This window comes from Syngnathus typhle, linkage group LG8, assembly GCF_033458585.1.
Source record: "Syngnathus typhle isolate RoL2023-S1 ecotype Sweden linkage group LG8, RoL_Styp_1.0, whole genome shotgun sequence".
Lineage (NCBI taxonomy): Eukaryota > Metazoa > Chordata > Actinopteri > Syngnathiformes > Syngnathidae > Syngnathus > Syngnathus typhle.
In genome coordinates this window covers 2,632,887-2,659,216 of record NC_083745.1, presented here as the reverse complement: position 1 = coordinate 2,659,216, position 26,330 = coordinate 2,632,887, and the positions used below count along the sequence as shown (strand labels likewise).

The following is a 26,330-nucleotide window of genomic DNA, read 5'->3' as shown; positions in this document are numbered from 1 at the left end:
GCCACATTTTTTTGTATAAAGTAACTTATCTCAACGCATCTCTGAGTTAGTACCGTAATTTTCGGACTATAAATCGCGTTTTTTGTCCATAATTTGGGTGGGGGGGCGACTTATAGTCCGAAAATTACGGTACCTCTACTTGACATATCAATAAACCATTTTGGACTTTTTTTTTTTTGCATACGTGTAGGGAGATCTATACTTTAAAATGGTAAGAGTGAGGCAATCAACGAAGCTGCCTCAATCTGCACGTACCTCTTTAGCTGATCAGTTCCTTCTGCATCATTTCTTGCCGCCCTTAGTCTCCTGTGGGATAAACAAAATGGCTGCGTTAGTGACATTTGAGGATACACAGCTGGAAATGACAACAGTAACAATGCATATCATCTTCCCTCCGGAAGCTGCAGTACCCGGATAGGCTCCAGCATGCCCGCGACCCCTTGTGGGGACAAAGCGGTACAGAAAATGGATGGATGGAAGTAGCGGTTCTAAATCTAGACGCTGCGTTCAATGCATCCTGTTTTTTTTGTTTCTGACATGTGAAAGGTGAAACAGAATACCCAGGCTTGGTCGTAAACGTCCCTTTCCTCTCATTATTCCGACGTTTCTTCCAACCTCCCCCCTGGCAGGGCGCTGGTGGCGCTGTGGAAATGGGATGATAAATCGGAGAGGGTCGATCGCCGATCCATAGTCTCTGTGTTGTTGGCTTTCACTTGAGCATAATTTATATGTCGGCTGATCAATAACTAATCTCGGGCCCGTCGTCCGCACTGAAATAAAGACCAGAGTGATGATGATGGCCCGGGGTGAAGGGTGTGTGGCGGAATGTGAGGGGAATTGATGCACCGCCGTCACACACACAAACGGTTTGCGCAACTGAAAAAAAGTTGCGACTTTTGGGATGGACATGACTGACTCCTCTGATTACGTCATCGTTAGGTCTTGGAACCACTGTTTGTTGTTACTCTTTTTATTTTTTTTTGCAAGACAAACTGTTGTTGGAGTGTCGTCTGGTGGCTTCTTTAGATGTGTGAGAGTGTGTGTGCGCGTAAATGTATGTGCGTGTCAGGGGCCGGCCAGCGGCGCTGAGGGGGCTGAACCCCGTGGCCTCAGATTAGCCCCTGCTTGATAGGATTAGGCTCTAATGACTGTGACTTGGAAGACAAAGCGAGTTTGTGCAAAGAGGCTTAGATATGGAAGAATTAGCAGCAACCTTCCATGGTACTGGGCTGCCCTTCGCTTGCTCTTCTTCTTCAGGACCTTTTTGCTCATCGCCGCCACCCAAGACTTTGACGCCTCCCCGATAACCCCCCCCCCCCCCGGACCTTCTCCAATGTTACACATTTTTAATTTTATATCCCAGACAGGACCAAGGGCTGCGAGAAACTGGACTGCTACAGCAATGTGGAGACTAAGGAGAACGCTAATTCTAAGGCTAGAACTTCATATTTAAGTGGAGGGGGGGATCAAGAAACAAACATTTCTTATATATATATATTAAAAAAAAAAAAAGCAGCATGATCCTCGAGTGGTCACAGCATAAATCAGCATACAGGATATTCTTATTGACCTAAGCCCTTATTATGAGTAAATACAGAAACATGCTCACTGAGCTGGAGGTGAGCTTCCAGTGTGTGTATGCGTGTGTGTGTGTGTTGCTTAGGGAGGCTAAGTAGAGGCTAAGGAGATCAGCAGAGTGGGGATATCACGCCTCTTAAGCATGTATACACTTGCTAACTTTTACTTTTGGGGGAAGAGGGGGGTGGGCTGGGATAAATCCTTCACTCATCAAAGCATGATGGACTCTCCTCACTGCCCTCTACCTTAAGCCCCCTCTCATCCCTCCCCACTTTTTTACAAATCTCCAAGTAACACAAACATTTGAGTTGTTTAGAGCAGGAAGAAAAAAAAAAAAGTCTTTTAATCTCATTACGAGTTGCTTATTCTTTGGCGATTTCCAAGTGGGACTGAGAAGGAGGAAAACAGTTTCATATTTCTGTAAGCCTCAAAGTTTTGGCAAGAGAAAGAGAACTTGGACCTAATTCCATCTCATGCTGGCGTTGGGGCCGCTGCGTTCTGGAGGGCCGCGCTGGCCGGGGGCCTGAGCCCGTAAATTGGATATTAGGCGGGTTGGGGAGGGGGCGGGGGCTGATATAAAGGAGCCAGTGTGCGCTGCCGTCATCGGGGAATTATTGCCGCTCTCTCCCCCGGCGGCGTACGTGTCTGGGCCGCATAGATGCTCATCTCAAAGACCGTCGCTCCCTGAGCCCAGAATAGGATTTTCCAGCTGCAGCCTCCCGTTTGAATACAAGCATTCCAAATTGTTAAGTGGCATTCTTCTTCTTTTCTTTTGCTATAAACACTTTTTATCCTGCCCCGCTCCACCCGTGGTCCCTTTGGTATGTCTGACTGACTACATATATACATTTCATCTTTTCTTCTCTCGTCCAGGGAACAAAAGTCAGATTTTTCCTTTTGGGAAAGTTTCACAGAAGGACAAAAGAATTTCCTGCATACTGAGCTTGACAGAAAACTGTCATTTGCATGCCAGGCCAGTAGTTGGCGTGACATCTTAAATACATATATTTTTTTTACAAAAATTCAACTCTGGTCTTGTCCAAAAGTCCAGTTTCTTTCATAAGGTTTAAAAAGGATCATAAAAGACGTTTTTTCTTTTCAGAAAGAGAGAAGAAACTGTATCGGTGCAGCAAAGTGGAGACTGTGGGCGGTAAGGCTACGGTAACGTTAGCATCTTGTGGTTTTTAGTCATGCATCCTCAAATATTACATGATGGGACAATTTTATATGCCACGGGAGACTGACAACAAGAAAGTGACAAATTTGGAGTATAAATTTAAGCTTGTACAAAATATATTGCTGCCTCTCTCTTTCTTAAGTTGTTCCTAATTCTTTTGCAGCCCCCCCCGCCCCCTCCCTCCTCCCCTCCCAATGCTGCCATGTCCTTGTGCCCAACCACACAAAGCGCTCCCGCGGCCCCTTCCCGTGGGTAATCCCAAACAGGGCCGTGAGAGGGTGTGAAATTAAACACATTACAGCATTGCAGATTAACGTCCTCCGTAAGCAGTTGCTCATCCACATCAAACTGTTTTGCTCCTTAAAGGGGCTAACATTTGATCCGGGTTTGAAAGCGGCGGGCGGAAAAGGTCGGCCCGGGAGGCCAGGCCGCATCGGGTCGGCTTAGAAAAAGAACACGCTGGTCGGCGAGCGTGCTGAACGGAACGTTTACGGTGGTTTGCAATTGGAAGCCCGTCTGCGTTGGCGACGACAGACCACGTGGCGTGATGTCATGGTGGCGGCCAACGCAGGCGATGATACTGTACCTCTTTTCACAAGTCGTAAACCTTAATGCACCGTTTCCCGCCGTGCTGCAATGACTCACATCATCCCGCGCAATGTGGGCACACATGGATGCACTTTTCAAGCACGGAAGTGCACAAAAATAAATTCCTTTTGCTGCATTTTCTCCTTTCAACATCGTAAAACGTTACTTTCAGTCTCTACTCCGATGAGGATCCACAGCTAGAAAAGCTACCAGTGAAAACATTTGTCCGTGCGAGATGACACTCCACAGTCTCCACTTTGCTGCAGTGCCCTATTTTCTACCTCACACTATATCTTTGCATCTTCTAGCTCTTTTGTGGTTGGTCCCTGACCCGGCAGACGTTGGCAATGGGTCACATGTGCAGGGAAGTCCATCCAGCTGGGATCAGTCCTCCGATATCCCGCTCTCCCCCTTTCTAATGAGTCTCCTGGGGCTGCCGCCTCCTACTTAATCCACTCGTCTATTTTGACTTCCTGCGCTCGAGGAGCTCACAAGGCCGGTAAAGGTTACGTGTTGCGCTCAATGACTTCAATTGATGCAAGCAGACTAGCACGAGTTTGGGTTACACCACATCAATGGATCCGTAGGGACGAGCGATATTAGACGCTGACGAGAACTCAACATCAAAGATTTCGAAACAGAAATACCAATGCCAAGTGTCGTGTGATTATAGCGGACTTTCCAAACCTCATTTGGTCCAATGTCTGTAAAATGTAGCATAACACTTGCTCATAACCACATACCATTATTTTAGCACGTCGCTAGCATCATTAGCTTAGCCGCTGAGGTTAGCATTTGACTTACATTATGAATGCCTTTCTTTAGGCTGTGACTTTTAGTCAACAGCTCCAGTGTTGACATCTGTCTTGTGTACTGGTCCAGCGGGGACTTTAACACTTGGACGGACGTGAGCGAAGCGGTCCAGAAGTAGCAGCTGCCACAGAGACAAAACACAAAAGCCACTCAGAGATCCAAAAGACACAACAGCAACATCTGCGTTGGCCCAGACACAGCACAACTTATTAAGAGCGCCACAGGCAGGAAAAAATTGCTTTTATGACCGAGGCACTGGCCGCCGTCGCGTCGGAGAAACTTTCCATCTTGTTAGAACAACTTTGACACTTACAAGCATTTCCACAATGATGATAGTTAAGCTCTTGAGAAGTAAACTTTAAGAAGGTTACCATCAAACAATCGATAGCTTTTACGACGTATAGATAATGCACACATGCCGGCCGGCCGGGAGTGGGGTATTCAATTTGAAGGCCTTCAACGTATACCAAGGTGAGCCACTTTGTGTTAGGTGCACTTAACTTGGAGCGCAAAACAAAATTTGCAAGCATAACACAAGACATTTGACACTATGTTGTGACCTTGACCCAATTCTACGATAAAAGGTGCTACGACAAAAAAAATAAAAAAGATCAAGGTCGAAATACATCTCCTAATGATAAGAACGGCTTAACTTGAAATCTGACAGCTCATAAACAGACACGCTGGAATGTTTTTGTTGGTAATATCGAGTGATGACAGTGCCGTCATTCGAGCTCCCATCCGGAGATCGCTATTGACGAACAAACTTGACGATAATCGGCGACACAATACCTGTCAGACGAAAGCGACGAAATCTGAGGCTTATCTGCAACGCCGTACGCTAACGTTGAGCTAACCTGATGAAGGCGGCTATTGTGTCTTTTTGCTAACACGTCAGTCACTCAGCAAAGACGCTAAAAGGGAAGCTAACAGGACCAATAAACAGTTGAATAATGACAGCAAAGAAGCATAAATCATAGAATCGAGGACCCCCCCCCCCTCCTTTCTTCCTGCTCAGATGGAGGGATTACCCCAGGAGGAAGTGCTTTGATTGGGACACAATGGGCATCCATCCTCTTGCTTGATTCCAAAGATCCACCAAGTAAATCCCTAATGCGAGTGGATCGGACGACGGCTGATTTTTGTTTTTGCAAAAAAAAAGGAGGAGTTCAGAGGTGACATGCGCGGGCGGGAGAAGAGAAGGCCAACCGAGATGTTTCGCAGACGCCCCATAAAAGACAAATATGAGAGAAAACAGATGATTTTTACATCTACCACTGTCTTCTTTCATGTTGCTGAAAAAGTCTTCGGTGTTGTTGTTTTTTCCCCCCACTGGCCAAAATCTACAAGATGAACTTTGATTTATGATCTATTTATGTATCCTGCTCACAAAAAGTGCAACTGAGGTTCAGAGTGGCCAGATTTGAAACGGTAGAATGTTTTCCTAAACACAAAATCTTTCAATTGTTGGGGCTAAGGCCCGAAAGGGATTTTGTCAGATTTCCACGTATGCGGCGTCATGCTTCAATTATGTAAACATACAGTAGAGACCACAAAAGGTGTTGTACCTGCTACACGCCAAAAAAATAAATAAAAATCACCGCTAGAGTGACATCAAAGTCAGCCTTCTAATTGAAATTCTTCACTCCCGTCGCCGGGATTTGGTTTAATGAGCTGAGAAACAGGCCGAGACAGCTGACTCCTGGCTCTCCATGTGTGTGTGTGTAAGTGTGTGTGGACATATCAGAGGAGCTTTCCCACCGCCAGGCCTCTCTGAGTGCACCAAGCCAGGTTTGGCTTCTCTCGGGCTACTGCGGCAATATACTTGCAACGCACACACACATGCACATTCACTTTTGTCTGAAGCCTCTCCAGGTCTACAGATTTCACACACACGTACACACACACGTACATGCACACAGAAAAGGCCCAGAGGTTGGCCAAACTGCAGCAGTCTGTGTTTCTACTTAAATGTCATGTTTCTTTTTTTCTGCAGTAATACTAGGGAAGTATTAGAAGGAAAACAATCCCCTGAAAAAAAATTGATATACATTTCTTGAACAGCACAAAATATTTATTGAGTATTACAAGCATATTAGAAAATAATGTATATAAGACAAATATAATATGAGGGAAATACACCCAAACAAAAATATTGAGAAAAAGTTTTTCTTTAAAATTACACAAATTTTTTTACTTTACTTTTTTTTTTTTTTTTACATCATGCAAAATTGGTGATCAGTTATATTGCCCCCCGTGTGTGTGCGTGCTCATGTGTGTAGTTGGGGCTTGTTAGAACGTGTGACAGCAGCGTGCACTTCTGGCAAACCGACTCAAATACGACACTGGTGTTAATCTCCCACCCTGGACGAAGAAGGAGGAGGAAGGGCGGGTAGCACCCTCACACAAGGATCCCCTTCCAACTTTCATGGGCTCCCAGCGGGCCTCATCCGCCACACAGCGATTACCCAAAGCTCCAAAGCTAAAATCCACCCGTGACATCATCACAAGGGCCCAAAAGTGGCCGCTTAAGGCAAATAAACTTTCTTTAACATCACGAGTATTTGCTTGCTGATGCTTTAAATAGCCCATTAGTCTTAGCATGTTCCACATTAAATGATAAAGGACCACTTTCAGGTTATTAAAGCATTTTATATGAACTCATTCACTCCCATTGACGGATATAGACGTCAAAGGTCCATTTCAACTGGTCTGGCGGTGAACGAGCGATGATAATTATTCATTTGTACTTTCGCCAGGTTGTAAATACAGTGGTCACGATTTTTTGAGCATAACTAACGTTTTCGGGAGATGACGTGGGGAAGGTCTCCTGGCACCGAGGTGTCACTCAAGCACACACTGACAGTCTTTGTGCTCTCTGTGTCAGCTGTCCATCAAAGTGATTGGCAGACACGTGTCACACTGAGGGAATGTCGCGGGGAGTTGGCAAGAGAGCAAAAAGCCACGGCGGCAAATCGCAATAATCCATCTCCAGATGAAAAAAAGGAAGGGAAGGGTGGGGTGGGGTGGGGTGGGGGTGGGCTTCATCGTTGAAATTCTAATAGTGTTAGGCCACAGGGTTCATGTCATTTTCTTCCGTCGCCAAAACAAATGATTAGAAGATTCCATTATTTGTCCATTATGCATATTGTTTGTGTGCAAATGGACTCCCTTTAGCTCATCACGAGCCAATATGTCTGGACCCGGAACCAGCTGGGGTCCCCCCGGGTCCTAAAATTGCTCATCATTAGGCCTTAATGCGACTGGCTCTTTTTTTTCTTACTAACCAGTTAATCAATATGTGAAAGGTTATACTCATAGCAATGTTTCCCAGAAGAGGAGGAGGACCTCTGGAAGTTAGCGAGTTAGCCTCCAACCTCAGGTCAAGAACAGAATTTGTCTTTGTGTTTACATTTGGGAATGGTCAACAAACCTCTTGACGGGACAGCAGGTGGTCCGTCCGTCCCGTACAATAGATTACTATTAAAGTCAACAGTTTACTCAAATGGAACAAAATGGTTCCAATGTAGTTTGCAATACTAATGTACAAATCTAATCTTTTCCAATCATTTGATGCTGTTGTTTAAAAGCTCCAACCGTTTTTTTTGGGATCGTTTCGCCCGTCTAAATGAACGCTTGGCTGACACTGAGCTCAGACTATTAAACTCTTTTTATGGCGGAAAATGTCGTCGCACTAAGTATTTCATGAACAATATTCATGTCCGCATTCGGGAACACTGCAGAATGCGGGATACTCCCGCACCGCCGCTAACGCTAGCATTAAACATTAAAAAACCCGCAGGAAGAATGCGTCTCGCAGTGCTTTGTTGACGGGGGATATTCAGACCCCCGAAACACGCCTGCTCCATACATGCACACTTTTCAAATATTGAAATTGTTGCCGTCTGATGGAACCCGAGTAGCATCGGGTGCTTTTTGATCCTCCGTCTGAGTCTCCTCTTATCCGACAGACGACTTGGCCCGTCTCCCGCAGCAACGCGTCGAGGAGGATAAACGTGTTGATGGTGACAGACGCTGCTGGAATTCCGTCCCGATGTGTCAAATTGCTTGTCGCCTCCTCGCTCTTTGCTTGGCCGGTGATCTTTAGCTCCTTACGCCTCCTCGTGCCTTCTGCGACCTGCGTGGCGTCCGGATCGCTTCGTTTAACTATGTTGTTTGCACGTTACGCGATATCGTAATCGTTAAATATTGCAATGTATCGGAGCGCGGTATCGCATCATATCGAAAGAGCGTTTTCAATTTTAAGACACAGGTTTATATGTAAACTTCCAAAACCGTGGTTTTTCCATATCCTTCAGTTTGAAGCTATCGCAGTGATGTAACGAGCCCACTGGAGTTTTAATGAGAGTGGCGCCCAAGCAAGCAGAAAGTATTTCCCTCCAGATTTTGTCCATTTGAGCCCGGGATCAGCCGTGAAGCTAAAGTGCCGGATTCACATGATACCCGAATGCTTTCATCGCGCGCGTGTGTGTGTATGTGTGTTCTATCAAAGGCGGTAAGAAGCCGTGACCTTGGCGCAATCCGGCGAATATCCACGAGTGAGTCGATGTGTATGACCAGAGGTGGCAAACATACTTCCATCTCGTACTTAAGTACAACAAAGTATTTGACTTGATTACTTCTTAGCACCACACACGTTCACTCTCTGCGTGGTGCACTCTGATACGCCGCCAGCCAAATCGCCTAGCGAGGTTATAGTGCTAGCATGTAGCGCGCACGCTTGACTTATGCATGAGCCACCCGTGCGCCGCTATCCCGGGAATTCAGATTCTTTTTCCCGCCATAAAACTTGCATGGCCTTCCCGCACTCCGAGGGGAGTAAATGATTCACGATATGGTAAGTAAGCAAGGCGTGTTAATTCAGCCTTTTGCTGGTACGGTATCAAGTGAGGGCCACGGCTACGTTTAGCCTCGACAGTCAAGGTTTTTATTTATCATGTCGGTGTTGAATCCACACACTAATGAAAGCGTAACCCTCAAGTCGTTAGCCTAATAGCGTAGCTGCGTTAAATATTTTTAACTTTGGTCACAATCAAAGGAGACTATTGAATGTGTTATGCTTTTTCTTGTTTTACAAAAACGTAAAGTGACAGTGATGCTATTAGGCAACAAAAAGTGAGATAAGTGGCTGGCAACTGTATTCAGTCATGGATTTTGTTTATTTATTTAACTCTAAAAATATATTTTTTTTAATTACAATTTTTAATTTGAAAATCATTGTCTCGTATTAAAAAAGTTTTATTTTATTTTAATTATTCTTCATATTTTATACAAATAATCATTTGTCACTTTGTTTAATTGATTTAATTTTGTATATTTTCTTGTCTTTTAAATTTGAAATTATTTTGTAAGTATTTCAGTAAAGGAAAAAAGTAATTATCATTATAATTGTATTTTCTTAAATTGATTTTATTTTTGTATCATTTTCAAAAAAACTGAAAATATAACATGGTTTCGGTGTGAAATGTTTCTTCTGATTGGAAAGTCAAATCCTTGCATTCCAGAACTCTGCTGACCGGTACGTGAGCATAAAAATAATTTGAATTTATTCATTTACCTCACTAATGTGATCTAGGCAAAAAAAGACCACACTTGCTCCCCACTTACACCCCCCACCCACCGCATCAGAGCACCTCAAAAATTCAAATCAACATTTAAATAGTTTGATGTGTAAGTAAGCTTCTGTGAACTCCATTATTTGCCCGCTATTTGCGTGAATAATTCAGTCGGGAGAGGGGGGGGGGGGCTGAATTATGGATAAAGTGTACAGTTTGAAGGAGGTTTTCACAGGAAGCCCGCGGCTACAGCCTCGCCTTTTAATGATGTCTGGAGACGCTGGACTGGAGCGCAAAGGGAGGGCAGCCGTCGTTAGCGTTAGTCGTTTACTCCTGATTTTTAAAAAAATCCATATTGCAACTCGATTTGAGTGAATGATTGCACTTAGCAATCATAAAATTCCAATTGAAGCAAACATTTCTTGTTCAACAACTATAAAATGGAGAACATTTGCCAACAATAACAGAAGCACCAAAGTCCAGAAGTGCCCATTCTGCAAGCTGCTGGATATGACACACACACACACACACACACACACACAGCTCCCTTCACACACACATAAACACCCTTGAGCAGCCAGCGGGGAGTCATCCTGTTTCCACTCGCTGCAGTGTGGACCGAGCCAAGCGGGCACCCACAACTCACTCCTAATTACCCACCTACCTCTAATTATCCAATCATAAAGCCATTAGCGGCCTTGCACCATATTAATGTGGACCCGCCCACACACGCTGGCGAGCGCCAGTTCCAGCCCAATTTCACAAACGCCTCTCCCGACACACACAAATAACCACTTTTCTTTGGCACTAATAGACTTAATGTCTCGGTAAAAAGCCCGGCAATCCAGAACTGCAGATCCCGTAGACCTCCGCCAAGGCTTGAACTTGTTGCTATGTGAAATTGACTTCAGGATCTTAGTTTTCAAAATATTCCAGTGAGAAACTTTGAACCAAAATGGCAGACTCGCCGTCAGCTTTTTTTGTGGGTCTACTCATGATAGATCTGCCCACCAAATTCCAACTCAAACTTATCAAGAAGTCCATCGATAGAATCCGAGTTCAAAAAGTAAAGTCGTCCTCATGCCTTATTGAGTCGCGCCATGTCCTCGCAGCAGCTTGTGCAACCCGAGACTCCAGATTGTTGCGTTCTTTATTCATACCCGTCATGGCACCGGCAGCTTATTGGAGGGAGCGGGGCGGATGGAGAACACAGGTGCACAGATGTTAGCACAGCTGCGAACACGTCCGAGATGCTAACGCTAGACGAGCGAGACGGCGGGGAGACGCGCCATGAAAGCCTACATTTGATTTTTGTTTTTCCCCCCTACTTGTTTTTGTTTGTGGATAGAAGAACTATTGCCGCCATTAAATCTAATAATTGCTTGCTCGGTTGCGTAAATAAATGCCCACGACTACTCTAGAAAAAAAATCATGGAAATTGGAAATCTTTTTTTTTTTTTTTTTTCCTAAATATTGTTGGATGCAATTTAAGCCTTCCTCTCCATTTAAAAAAAAAAAAAAAGTTTGCTAGACAATATGAGGGCTTCTGCAGGTTTTAGTGTTTTTAAAAGCACTTCAGCTCAAATTGAAGATCTGTCCTTCATTAAATACACTAAAGAGGAGAGATATGAACCTGCCCAAACAATTTAGAAAATCATTCCATTGACTAATTCAAAAGCAAAAACATAATGAACGTGACAGGTGTCAAGATGCGTCCTGACAATGGAGGACCTTGCGCTGTCTGGGGTTTTTTTTTTTTTCTTCAAGGTGGCGCAGCTGTTCTTCCTCACGATCTGCTACTCAATGCCACACAAGCCGATCAAGACCGGCTTTTGTTCTTAACCCGACTGATGACATTGTTTGCGCTAATGCTTTTTGTTTTTTCTCCCAAACTCGGTTGCACTTGTTTTGCAAACGTACAAACTTTGTGTAGCACTGCAAGACTTGCTGTCTATAAATAAATAATTGATGTCACCGACACAATACATTAAATACCTTGTAAATTTAAAAAATACAATAAAAAAAATCCAAGTGCATTAAATCTATTAAAAAAAAAATGTGTCTACAAATATTTAGTTGAAAAAAGCGTCAATCTGACCCACATGTCAGGATGGTTCAAGAATGACGGAAAGAATGCAGAGCTGTTGCAGCGCCCCCTGTTGCCTAAGAGCTTCACTACACTTTCATGAACACAGTGGGCACAAATGAGGTTTTAAGGGTTGTATAACAGCAGGTAGTCTCGAAGAATTTATGACTCATGATTGGTTTTATAATGTCATCATTTGTATTCAAGGTTCATAAATCGACATATGTTTCCTACTTACGACACTTCCAGTCAGCATCTGATTGGCCCTTCCTCGCTGTGAGGTCATAATGTGACATGACACAGGAGATGGCAACACGTCCATCCCGGACCGTTTAAGACCAATGAATATCATTTTTGCTCCCAGTTGGATGCCGCCGATGCGCTCTCGGATGTGCTCCCGCCGCCACCACAGCGTATCAGCGTTTGCGCCTGTCAACCCGGCCGGCTGCCTTGCCCCCCCCCTCTCCCCGGCCCCTACACACACTTACATGGACCCACACACACAGAAAGAGACATAGAGGATATTGTCAGCCTCAAGAGAGCACTTTGTTGTTTTGGATGCCTCTGTCATCTTGAATGCACGTCACGCCACTCGCACAAATCCACCACAAGCAAACTAACAAAATGGCTTTGAAAGGGATGCAAGCATCATTAAAGAGAAAGCAGCCACAGGTGGGATGGCGCTCATGGGGGGGGGGGTACTCATTTTCCTCATTAGGGGGATTTACCTTCTCTTTGGTACGAACACCCCACATGGGTTTACCGTACTGCTTGATGCTCAAATTTATGAATCGCGTGTAGACAAAAGGAATTCAAAGTGAGCAGAATCTTTGCATCGGATATGCACGCGGGTGTCCCTAATGTTTTGAATTTCCCTAATGATGTTCGCTCGGCTCCCCCCCTCTTTAAAACTTGGCCGCCATTCCTGGTGGGGCCTCAGGCACTGTTTGCTTTCTTTTTTTTTTGCTCTTGAAGTGAGCTTTGCACACACACACATACACACACGGACTTCTATCAGAGCGGCGTTTTATCGGAGCGAACGTTGATTTGATGAGATAGAGGCGCACGGGTGCGGTTATCTGAGATGCGCTTTGATATGCCGGATTAGAGCTTCACACTTTCTTTTATACCCGAGCACATCGAGAATCTCCAAACTACTTTTTGTATTGTAACCATTCAACCCAGAGTGGGGCGATCCCGTCGGCCGACGGAAATGAGGCTGATTGATCAAAGCTGCGGCGCACGCACGAACCGCCGTGTTTTACCCATCCGATAGCACGTTACTTTCAAGATGAAAAAAGCTGGTTTTGTGATCTTCTCCGGCTCGTATTAGCACCGTGCTAACGCGCGGCGTGATTAGCTTCTATTAGCATGAGGCCTTCGTTACCGCTGTGCTTGGCACCTCACACGTCCTCTTTGACCTCTCCTCGCAGGTGCCGTCATCGCGACTAATTAGGGAAATAAAGTGTCGATGTGTGTGTGTAGGAGTGGTGTGGGGGGGGGTATTAGAGGCTTCATTAGCCCAACCCCCCCTTTCCGCTTATCCACCCCTTCAGTCAACCCTAGTTGATCTTTACAAGACCCCCCCCACACCCCTCCCTTTTCCCTTTCATTCCTTGCCTCTCATCTGCAGCAACCTTACCTATGACCCCCCCCCCCTCACGCTGACTTCTAACTGGGGTGCATTCTGGGGGTGCGCAGAGCCGGATCAAAGCCTCCGGAGTTCCCCGGGGAGGACGTATTCGGAGGCAAGAGAAGGGGATTTAACCCTTTCATGCTCAGTGGTCATTACAGCGGACAGCTGTTCAAAAGCCGTTTTCTCCTGGACGCAGGAGTCGTAATTTGACATTTTTTAAAGTTGCGCGTCGGTCGCTCGAGTCAACCGATTTTCTTTCTCTATGCATGACTAAAGGTCAGACTGGACAGTGATTCAAAATCATTCTTCTGTCAATGCAGTGCAAAGTTTTCGTCAAACTGATGAAGGCTCAAAGCTGATTGGGCCCTTCCTGTTCAATCCCGAGCAAGGATAATAGCGACTTTTTTATGCGTTATGTTATACGCAATTTCCTATCCATCCACGAAACTGGTTTCAGAATCTTCCCGATTTCCGAAGGACTTGTGTTTGGATCAGAGGAGCCAATGATGTCGTCAATGCTTCGCAACAAAAGCCCTACCCAATAAGTGAAGCGATAAAAGCTAACGTCGATAGCATCCTAATGTACCAAATAAATAACCCAGCGGTGAAATCCATATTGTTGTGTAGATTGAGTCTCCCTTATAGATGCTTGTAAAAATAGCTCCGTGCAGGCTAATTGTGCTAAATAATGAATCAACAAGAATGGAGTCAAGAAGAAGGCCTTCCTGGAAAAACGCCTTTGCCTTCAGTTCCTCTTCATCATTTTTAAATCAGGCCGTTCAATATTGAGAGGCCGTAATCGCTTATCATTTATGGGAGGAGATGGGAAACAGTCCTCCGGTGATGTCATCTTGATAGAAAACAAGGCCGTGATGCGATTGCGTAATTCGCTTTAACACGAACGCATTAAGTGGCGTTGAGACACGGTGTACGGTATGACCTCATGATGAAATATTAATAAGAGTGGTCTTATGGAAAAGTTGACCGCTTCAGTTGTGGCTGTCTGGACTTGAGCGTGTTGCGATTGTTCAGTTTTGTATTTTAGTCAACAAACAGGCGAAAAGACGTTTCTGTCATTTAATGGCAATACCGTATTTTCCGGACTATAAGGCGCACCTGAAAACCTAAAATTTTCTCTAAAGCCGACAGTGCGCCTTATAGTCCGGTGCGCCTTATATATGGACTAAATTTCTGAATTTAAACTGGCCCGAAGCATTGTGTCATAAAATAAATCATAAGTGGCCCGCTGAAGACTATGAATCATGAATCAAAACTACTATGGATCATTATTTTGTGATTATAAAGCAATTAGTTGCGTCTGAAGTTGAAATAAAAAAGAAAAAATGGAAAATGATTTGATTTGGATTAAAAATCTGACATGATGCATTAATGGTGCGCCTTATAGTCCGGTGTGCCTTATATAAGGACAAAGTTTTAAAATGGGCCATTCATTGAAGGTGCGCCTTATAGACCGGTGCGCCTTATAGTCCGGAAACTACGGTAATTTGTCTCGTTGACATGGTTCAAATTTGGGCAAGTTTGACTTTGAAGGAGCGCTGAAAAAGTCAACAGAGAAGTGTTTTGTTGGAAGGTCTTTTGACTCATTTCTACTTAACTGGCCCTCGTCAGCGATGTTTATCTTGATTAACGGTGCCTAAGGCAAAGATAAAATGATGCATCCAAGTCTGCCAAAGCGATTAACAAAGCTGTTAGCTGCGCTTTGACGACATCACACAAAACTGCGAGCGTGGATACGTTGTTGGAGTTTGGCAAAGCAGTTTCTAACAAGGCTGGAACTTTCCTGAGCGTTCTTCCATGGCATGCACGCGCAAATGTCGCACTGCCAACCCCGGCAAACTTGATTCGCTTGATATTTACCAACAAAGCTTTACAGCGCGAGCTAAGAGGATTAGCCTGCATGTCACTGTCAGCGTTTAGGCAACTTGGATTTTAATTGTCACTGTCAATGCTATCAAGGCATTGTTCGAAACGGGCACAACGGGGCGATTGTTAACAATTTTCTTCAATTGTGCCCTGAAGCAAACCACTCCAATTCAAGTGCACTTCACTTGGCTTAATAACTTGCCACGTTTTATTTTTTTTCCACCAAAAATATTTTAACCACATTTTTTGAAACGTTACCACAAAAATCAGCATATATTTCCCTGAATTGTATATTTTGCAAAAATAATAAATACATTTTAAAAAATATATAAAATATTTATATATACATATCCACACCCTGACATTACATTTGTTTAAGCCATATGATAATAATCGTGATCAATTTTGCTCACTCTAATCTAAATTTCCATAACCCTTTCCACCTGAGGACGGTAAGAAACAATCATCACGACAGCACCCTAATGCCACCTGACGTTTCCCTGCCGGTTGCTTGAATATTCCAATATTCTGATCAGCGCCACATAATGTGGATGGTCATGAATAATTTGGATGCATTTGGTGGAGGTCTGATTATCCCAAGCAAGTTCTGTTCTGAGAGGGGTTGGATCCAAAAACACCATTAGCCAGGTGGTACGGCATGAATTAGAAATAGAGCAACACGCTTTTCCAGGCAGGCTTACCTAGCGACACACACACACACACACACACACAGCATCCCTCCACCCTGAAAAGAAGCGATCCGGACACGCATACGTGACCCACATAGCCCCTCGCTCGTCGACACCCTCATCCCAAGATGTCTTCACGATGTTTTACCATCCGAGTTCCTTCAGGCAGCTTCTCGGCCGACGTGTGAATCAGACGACAAACACGACGAGAATGTGGAGATGCGTTAGCGAGCTGTCATGAAGACAGGACGGGTATCCGGAGAGACTTTCCACTTTGAGAGCAAACACTGCGGCACGATTCAATAAAATAAGACAAAGTGAGAAAAGAAATGATGTGATGCCACGGTGGAAAAGAAGGAGAGGTTAAGCGCTATTTTGTAGAGAAGTTGCATGGAACAAAATTAGACATTTTTGAAATTCACCCATTGCCCAATGAAAAGCCACAGAAAAAGAAACGTTATGTTATCAAGATAATGCAAAAATAAAATCTCCCCACAACATGTTCTCTGCAGCCTGTTGTATATTTAATACGCACTCCATCATTCTGCCCTCTTTCCATCCCTCCTTCATCCCCAACTTGGCCACACAGATGAAGATGGTGAGGCTTGACGGCGCATTCTCGCATTTGCTGGCGCCGACTCGGGGGGCCGAAGGCCGTGGCGCGGAAAAGAAATCCGGAGAAAGAGGCGGAGGCGGGGGGGTGGCAGATAATTGAGAGGGAATTAGTCCATCGGGAACGGCGAATTCCGGCGAGGGCGAAAGAGAGAGGCGTAGATGCGGGAATAAAATGTACGCCATGGCAAACATGTTTATCTCATCCCGCGGCTCAAGTGTTGACTGCGTGACGCCGGTTCAAAGCTTTGTCACCCGCTCGTCTCCTTTGCTGGATTTTGTCTGTCAGCCGAACAAAAGAAAGAAAGAAATAATCCTCGAGGTCTTCCACAACAATGCCCCCCTATTTTTAAAAAATAATATCAGATACAGTATAGTGGGGCGAAACGGTAGCCTTGTGGTTGGCAAGTCTGACGCTCAACTTTCAAGTTTGGGCTTTGCGCCAAAAGAATTCCAAAAAAGTCTTTTCCAAAACCGGATTTTGGGTAGGAATAGCAGCTTCCACTTCAAATGAACTTTGCGGAATGTTCTTGATAAATAAATGCGTCTTGCCCCGTGGCTAGCGTCATCTTCACCTAATTGTGTCACTCATTCATTTTCCAGGTCACAGCCAAAGCGTCTGAAAAACAGAAAAGTGCTAATCCTGACAAAAAAAAAAAACACGAGTCGGGAGAAAAGAAATGAATGACCGAATGCATTTTTCATCCAACCTACAAGAGTCGAGGCGTAACGTGGCCGTGTTTGCTCCCCATGAAAGATGCATGGATGGCACCACCGGAGAGGTATCAGGAATTTAGCGCTAGAAAGGATATATGACAAATAAATCAAGATGCGAATCTCACTGGGTGCACCATCGGGACTTCTCCAATGAAAACGCTGTGAATAATTGAAGAGGAAGAGGAAACATTTCATCAATGAGAAGAGCGCTGGAAAAAGAGGCTCTTCCCTTTTTTTTTTTTTAAAAGGTCGCTTGGGGTGCTTTTTTTTGAGCAGAGGCGGTGAAAAGGGAACAAAATAGTCGCTGGCAAGCTTTTGGAAAATCAAGTTTGGAGTCAATGTAGAGGAGAAAGGTTGTGATAAGAAGACACAAGTGGAAAGGACTGAAAAATGACAGTTGGACAACTTTGAATGTCCAGCCCCGAAAACCAGTTCCACTTGACAACATAGAATTTGGTAGACGTTGTCGAAAAGGAGTCAACCCACAAAAAAGTCTGAAGAAACCATTGGCAAAAAGACACGGGGAGTCTTCCACGGTGGTCTTTTTAGCCATATTTATGCATCTATCATGAGTATACAAACCAGAGGACGTCGGCCATTTGGATTTGAAGTGGCTCGTTGTGGCCATTTCCAGGGGTCTTAAAAGATGAATGTGTCATCCAGATTTTTCTTCAGCAAGTTCAGCAAGCCTGCACATGGCATCAAGGGGTGGAGGCTTGGGGATGCATCTCCATGGTGAAGCAAGAGCTTGCCAAGCACAACTGTCTTGGCAACGGCGTCGCTAGGGATACCACCGGCTCATTGGTTAGAGTTGGAGCTCACCCCAGAGTCCTTGGAATGATTAAACACTGGCAGATTTTTTTTTTTTAGTAAAGAATGAGAGTCTCGGGAATTGTGGGAAGGACGCTGAGGTCATATTCATTAGGAGGTTGGAGGTCCTGTTCTCAGCCCAAACTGTAAATCACTGCCTTTGTGACTTCATTGGGGGAGATTACTAGTGGATAACCTTCACAGGTGGAAAGTTTGTGCAAAGTTTTTATTCAGAAATTTTGACCAATGGATGGATCCATGAGATTTGTTTTCCTCCATTGAGTTTCATGTTGCTCTGCAAAACTGGTGTCAAGGGCTGTTTTTAACCTTCTCAAGGGGGCATTTCCAACAAATTGGTGGGTTTCGTACGTCGGATAATAAACGATTTCAAAAGGGATTCTTGAATACCCGTTCTGCCTGAGAGATGGGCTTGGAGTGTGAACGACGTGTCATCCCGGGTTAAACGCAACCATTTGAATGAAGTGACGTGGTTGTAGTGACTAATGTGTCACATCGCCGGGCTAAAGAGTGACTGACGTGCCTAAAGAGCAAGTCGACACTGCCTGTCTTCACCCTTTTTACATGTCGCTGACCTGACACTTTGCATTTTCCTTTATAAAGTCGGATTGATCCGTTGCGGTCGCTTATGACCGTTTCGATCAGAGGACTATGGTGATGTCATCAATAATGGACCACAGGGTTGTTTTAAAAGTTTGTGGATAAAGTTTTGCCAATTTGACTGCATTGGAACCTCGAAACAGATCTAGACCGACCAACTGAGAAATCGGCAAACCGGGAGATCAATTGAAAAACACACCGAGGGACCGACAGATTGACCGATAATCACACAGAAATATTGACTGTCCACCGAACAAAGACTCCGGCCAACTGAGAGAACGAACGACTGACTGACTGACCAGCCGAGAGAAACCGATACAGACCGACAAAATTTCTCTATAGACTATTTTCGATTGAAAAATGTGTTTTTTCAGCAAAGCAGTTGGCGACATTTTGCTCAACACAAATTCAATGCAAAAGTTTTGGCTAGCTTGCTATGTTTCTGCTTTGGGTGTGAAAGCAATGTTTGTGTCAGGCTACCTCCAAAAAGGGAGTCAAGAAGAACGTCCTCTTCTTGGCAGGCGAATCGCAGTAAGGGTGGGGGGGAGGACGGTCAGGTAGACGGGTCCAGAGACAGCGATGTGGATCTTTTGTGCTTTTTGTTCGTTGTCTGGATGCCCCTCATGGTTGGTGGACACACGCTTGCGTCCCTGGAAGGCGGCCATGATGTTTGTTGTGCTTATTGAGCTGCAACACGCAAAAACACAAGACTAAGAACTCGGATTCAAAATGCTACGGAAAGTGGTTGGATTTCACTTAAGTGGTCTGAAAAGTATTACCGTAATTTTCGGACTATAAGTCGCGGTTTTTTTCATAATTTGGGTGGGGGGGAGACTTATACTCAGGAGCGACTTATATACATATATGGTTTTTTTTCACTTTTTTGGGCATTTTATGGCTGGTGAGACTTATACTCCGATGCGACTTATAGTCCAAAAATTACGGTAATTATGAACAATTTTTTTTTTTATCTAACCCGTATTTTTAGCCAGGCACACTAAACGGAGAGATCACACATGTAAGTTTTTCAGACGTAGCAAAGGTGACCCGCTAAAGTGTTTTTGATTATTTTCCCCGTGATGTGTCTCTCAGTCCTGAGAGATTTTCACTTGTAAATAACTCGGCCGTCCCACTTTGTCAGACATATTCTCACTAAACTCCCCGAGTAAAGCATTCAAATTCCGAAATCTCATCCCCATTTTTTTAACAGTATTAGAAGGATCGGCACTGCTATTGTCGCTTCCCTCAGGAGCAAATCGTTTGGGGGTTTTTTTGTCGCGAGAGATGGATATGGTGGCTGTGGCGCAAAGCTGCTGACACCCTTTCAAAGGAAGTGTCCCTTTCTCAGGCCTCGCCTTTGTCTACTGGGTAATTTCATTGGAGAGGCACGACGGCGGGTCCCTCACTCCACGCATTCAAACCTTGTGTCCCCACGCTGGCTCGCTTCCTGATGCGGAGATTTTTTATTTTTTTTCCTGACTCCTTCCTCCGGGTTGAGGATTCAGGCGAAAAGGGGGGGCGGGTGTACTAGTCTCTCCCCTCAGGGAGCCCCATGGTTAGACAACCTGCCTCGGCATTACCTGAGAGTCATGTCGGGGGTGGGGGGGCAAATGAGTCGGAAAATAATGAAGCTTTCTTTGATTGCACTGGATAGGAAGGAGGGGCTCAGTTCAGGGGGTCTTCCACACAAGGGGGGAGGGCGCTGGGGGCTCCACCGGACATGAGAAGCATGCCAGCTGTCAACGGATACTCGCTTCCTCACGACCACTGAAGTTTGACAAAGTATCTTGAGTGTCTTTTGTGCACATTTTGAATACTACACATTTTGATAGATGGATCTATTAAAAAGCAACTATAGGTTCCGGAGCCAAGAGGATTCATTCGGAGCCATCAACGGCACCAGAGGGTCCGAGTTGAGACAGGCACGAGCCGGAGGAGGGAAAGGAAGAAAGGAATTTCCTCTCCTTTTGTCTCGCTTTCTGGGTCAAGGCCTAATTGATTTGCTGATTAGTCGTCCATCAACCTAAATCGCAACCTGACTGCGCACCTGCGACGGTGGGCGTCAATGATGATGGATCCATTAATGTATTTTTTTTTTTTTTTTAACACATCTAGTCTGGTCTCTGCTGGCAGTAATAACACACGACATGTAACAACATATTTATTTTGTTTTTCATTTGCCACCATCAGGGGAAATTTGTCCCAGCACATCAACTCCCATGTAGAAGGGTTGTTAGTGTCACGGGTGCGTTTAATTTGCACTACCGTACGATAACTCAACACTGCAATTATCTCTTCCGAAGCACAATGTGACGATCATTTCCCCAGACACCGTAATTATCTTTTAGGAGCATGACAAACTTGTCAAAGAACTCTGACAAATGGACACTTTTACTTTGGCAAAGTAGAAGGAACATTTAGTGAGGACCAGCTCAGAACCGGTTTAGGATCATTTGGGCAAGTAGGAACTTACGAGAGAAGTCAGTGTAGGGCCCTTTCCAAGAACCGTGTTTTTGTTTGGACTGCCTCTCCTGTCTTTTCAGTGTTTAGGCTTGCCGTGGTGGTAATCTGACACAAGTGAGCGATGCTGATCGCTTCCCACCAGCCTGGGCCAGAGCAAAAACAGCTGCAATCATAATACTTAGCATAGCAATCATAATACTTAACATAATTCCCCCAAAGTGGAGCCATCACTGAGTCATTGGGCCTTCATTCAAGCAGAGTATCCCTGAGCAAATGTGAGCGTCCCAAACACTCAAGTGGGTATCGCCTTTCTCAAACATCTCGATTTTTTTTTTTTCAGCAAATGGTTGCCAAGCTTGGCGGTGAGCACTTGATGCCAAATTAAAATGGTGGAGCTTTTTGCAACAAAATCCCAACGGTGGGGCTGTTCCGAGGTGCCGTGTAAACAAATTTGGTTTAATTTTACATGAGTATTTGCTGGGCGCTGTGTTGTTAATAAGCCAGGCTTGCTCATCAGACTGTAAGTGGCTAGCTTCATGTATAAAATATAAGATGAGGGGATGGAATGGGGCCTTGAGATCCAAAGAGGACTCCAATGGACCTCAGCTGGGGGTTGGATTTAGACCAGACTGGGCACTGTTGACTAGACTCAAGTTAATTACGTGCACAACAGATGAAGAAAAAATAAAAGTCAAGAAATTGTAAACATTCAAGAAGAAGAAGCCGGTGAACACTCGCTAGGCAAAGACGATGTCCTAATTGAGAGATGCGCTGAAATGGTTGCAGGGTGTTTTCATGTCATGGTTCACTTCATATCCTCTTCACACACACACATTCACGCACTGTGTGGTTTTGATCATGAATAAATGGAAAAAGCTCTTAGTAAGTTCCTAAATACAGCCTCGGTGTCACGCTATAGCTAATGGGCAGAGTTAGCTTCTAATTGTCGCGTGACGTCGACACGTGCAATTAAAACCCCGTCGTATTTACCGTCGCTTGGATAATTAGCTCGATGCACAAGAAGCGAAATTCCACCTTAAATGTGGCACGCCGTAGCGTATAAAGCCAGCTCGAGCGAAGAGTGCACTCCCGTTGGAGTGCAGCCGAGCGAAAACCACACAAACACATCAATGCAGATTTTGTGTGTGTGTGCCTTTCAATGCGAGCGCGGGGGTTAATCAAATGAATATTTGAACAGACATCCATTAATTTGGTTGTAGCGACTTGCCCGATATAACCCATTCTTCCCGTTTGCACCAGTGCCCCCGCTAAAGATACCCCAAAACGCACTTAAGGACGACTCGCCTGTTGTGTTGGTGCAATGTCATGTTCGGTTGTGGTGAAGGGAGCCAAAAGGAAGAACAAGTAACTTCTCTGGGAAGGTTTATTTACCGTGTGTGTGTATATGTGTGTGTTATGGTAGCCAGAGGGCTCAGTGTTTGATCCCTGGCTGTAAAATGGATTATCTGGCGGCAGGAGGGTGAAAGGATAGCAATGTGTGGAGTGGACAGAGTCCTTTTGGGGGGGGATCCCCCCCCCCCCCCCCGAGGAGCTGCGCCTTCTTAAGAAAGCTCTCTAGCGTGTAGCTCGGGCTTAATGCTCACTTTGTCACCCAAACAGGGCGGGAAAGCTAATCAATAGCCTTTGATAGCGACTATTAGACTTTTAACAAGCTTTTCCTCACGCTACAGACGGGAGGGAGGTGTAACCTCCAAGGAGTTTTCGCGTCGGAGGCCTTGAAATTTCACTACCGTAATTTTCTGACTATAAGTCGCACCGGAGTATAAGTCGCACCAGCCATAAAATGCCCAAAAAAGTGAAAAAAAAAACATATGTATATAAGTTGCTCCTGAGTATAAGTCGCCCCCCCCACCCAAACTATGAAAAAAAAACGTGACTTATAGTCCGAAAATGACGGTACATCCGCCATGAATTTAGATGACGGCAGAGCTCGGCTTTAACGTAGATTAAAGAATTATTTTTATGGTTTCACAAATTTGCCAATTATGCTCGTGTTTGCTAATGCTAGCATGCTAGCTAGCACTATCGTGTGGTTTATTTACGCTGAACTACGACTAAATTGCTAATCCAAGTGCGCTTTTGCTTGAATCTAGCTGAGGTCTTGTCATGCAAGGTAATGAAATATTTGTTGTTGTTGTCTTACGGGGTTTACAGTAATGTTCCAAATGATTGCTCAATTATGTCCGGTGGTATCGATACAGAGCGGCCGACGTTATTTCCTGCTTGATGCGATTAGCGGACTATTAGCCTCGGCCAGGGCACGGACAAATTGACTTTGGTGGCAAGGTCTTGACAAGAAGCAGAAAGGCCTGCTCCATGAGGCTCCCTGCGTCAGTGGCGGCGTAACCGCGTTAGCCACGCGCCGCTTCCTGCGCTAGCCGCCTGTTTGCGATGAAGACGAGAGGGGCTTGGAGGGCTCGTAGCCATCTTCATCTACTGCAAGTGTGCTTTTATCCATCCATCTGTGCTATCAGTCCATCTATCTGCACAGTGTCTTTTTCTCATTTGCTGCCCATCGCTGTTATCTTTACTGTGCAGAGCCATGTGGCGCTCTGGGATACCATCAGATTTGCTACTTTAGCGGCGCTAATGCATTCTTATGTTCTTGATTTCTTTTTTTCGTACGCCCTCTCTTAAACCCCGAACTATCTGGTGCTATTGTTACCCAGCTCTCTCGTTTCTTGCGTCTTTCCTCATGTTGTCTTCAGTTGCGGTATTTTTTTTTTTCGCCGTTATCAATCCGGTTGTTATCCTTTATCGGTTTCGCCCTGTTCTCCGTTTACGCTCGCTTTCTTGCCAGATTGGAATGCGAGTCCTGTAACGGAGGAGGTCATAGTCTGGGCTTTGGGTGGCTTTGCAGAAGAAGCCGCTACATACGAGCCGACGTTGCGCACCTGTAGCGATAACAGGTGTTTTCCGCCCCAGTTGATTGGAAGCCGCCACGCTCGCCTTCCCCCGACAAAGAGTCTTATCCCACCATCAGCTTGGATGAAAAGACTCCAAATTAGATTCAATCCGAGGACGGTGAACGGAACTGAAAATTCCCAAACGTCCACCGTACAACTGTTTTGAACGGTTAGACATTCTTGAATGACTCAACTAGAAAGAAAAATAACATGGCCGAGCGCACTGTACCTTCTCATGTAAAAAAAAGCCCCCTCCCCCTGTCGGCTAATCTGATGCTACACGGGGAAGTAATCAAGAGCGGGAGAAGGAAAACTTGTAATGACGCCCAGCTGCAAGAAGCGGGGGGCCCGCGAGTGAGGAGGTCGCTCGCTCGCGCTAAACACTTTCACCTGCCGCGCCAACACTGCCGCTACGCTACGCTACGCCAGAGCTAAACGCTACAACCTGGACATGTGGAATACACAGGAACACTGTGTATTGACTGCTGTTTCCACTACAGATGACAGAATTACAAGAATTAGGTTTTTAAAATGTCAACACAGCGGCTTGGAAACTAAATGTAGTAAATACAAGATACGACACTTTGATATCAACGGTATCCCGATACGGCGATCGGAAGAGCAACACAATGGAAGACAAAAACGTGATCTATAACAAAGGAAACTCTATAATTGTGTTTTTCATTAAAAATAACATTATGGAAAGTATTGATATCAAATGATACCGTACAGCACGTATTGGACTTTATATGGACTGTATCCCCCCCCCCCCCCCACGCAGATATATGACTTGATATGCTGGTGTTCCCTGCAGCCATAAGCACTGATCTGTAACCTAATTAAGAGGACAATTAAGTTTGGAGGCGTGACGATTTTATATGACGGGTGAGTGTGTGCGCGTGTGGGACTTTCCGATTTAAAAAAAAAAAATCTTCACGTGTTCTCCACACTTGATCTAATTAGTGAGGTTATAAGAGGTTCAAAAATAAATGATAATATAAATTCTTTCTGCAGAAAAGTGAACTGAAAAATTGTGTTTGTGTTATGGTTGTCATATGCAAAGGAGTCCTATATACTATATTCGGCTTCTGTACATTATACGCGTATAAAGGCAACAAATCCAACACTCGTTTCTTTCTAAATCCCGCCAACTAAACGTATAAAACTGCTGACGCCGCAAAAGCACTATACGATCAAGAATAAGCAGACTTGTCATTTATCTTTGATGACCTCCTGCAGGGTTCCTTACGAGAGACTTTGTAGCTTCGGCGGCTGCGGGTCGCTAGCGGCCCTACGCGCGTGAAACATGAAAGTCTGAAACAAAAAGGAGGAGAGAGCAGACGCTGGGAAAAATACCTGCTGGCCCAATAGCCAGCCTCCATATGCCCAACACTTTTTCTCACTGCTGCGTTGGACAGAATGGAAGCTTGCTAGTTCTCCCGGGTCCCACAAAAACACACACACACATTCAAAACACACGCTTCACTGGGGACAAGCCGGCAAGAGTAATCCTGGCCTAGTTTTGCGCTCGGAGCAAACTGCACCATTGGTCCACACGCTTGCTACATTGAAGAAATGGTTTCCAAAAAAAAAGGAGCGAGAACAATGGAAAGAAAGATGGTGGTCTCAGTCACTCTTGAGGGCACCGGCTGGAAAAAGATCAATGACATCATCGAGGAGGTGACATCGACTTGACTTTCATCCCATTAGCGACAAGAAATGTTAAGCGAGTTATTCTTCATTGGCCATGTACTACTTTGACCAAACATGACTAACAGAAGCACTTTGAAGAGTCTCCCGCTGTGTGATTACTACCATACGCAGTCCACATGTGAGTCATCCCGTTCTGAAAATACCACTTTATCTCACAGCGCCTGGAAACAAACACTGGCTTTGTCTTTTTGGCGCTAAAGAGCCATCACTGCTCAAAGTATCGTTTTCCACGCTGAGTAAAAATACTCACCACTGTGGTTTGGGTGGAGAAGTTTTGGAGTTGAACTTATTGGGAAGTATTATTCAGAATCCAAAATGTTTTCACTCCCCCCCACCCCTACGGGATTTTTCTTTAGGTAAAAAAGCGTCCGTTGACATTTAACGAGGAAACCGGTGTTGAGTGAAAATAATACAGCTTTGGCCTCTGAAGCGGAGCTGTTAAG

General features: G+C 44.9%; 1 long non-coding RNA gene across 1 annotated transcript; it reads right to left on the bottom strand.

Moving 5' to 3' along the window:
• Positions 1 to 14: 14 nt before the first annotated feature.
• Positions 15 to 24,351, bottom strand: LOC133158146 (uncharacterized). Its single transcript, XR_009715151.1, has 4 exons — positions 24,163 to 24,351; positions 19,265 to 19,471; positions 4,148 to 4,277; positions 15 to 306 (listed from the first exon to the last, which is right to left on the bottom strand). It is a non-coding gene; the product is annotated as an uncharacterized LOC133158146 (long non-coding RNA).
• Between the last annotated feature and the right edge of the window lie 1,979 nt (positions 24,352 to 26,330).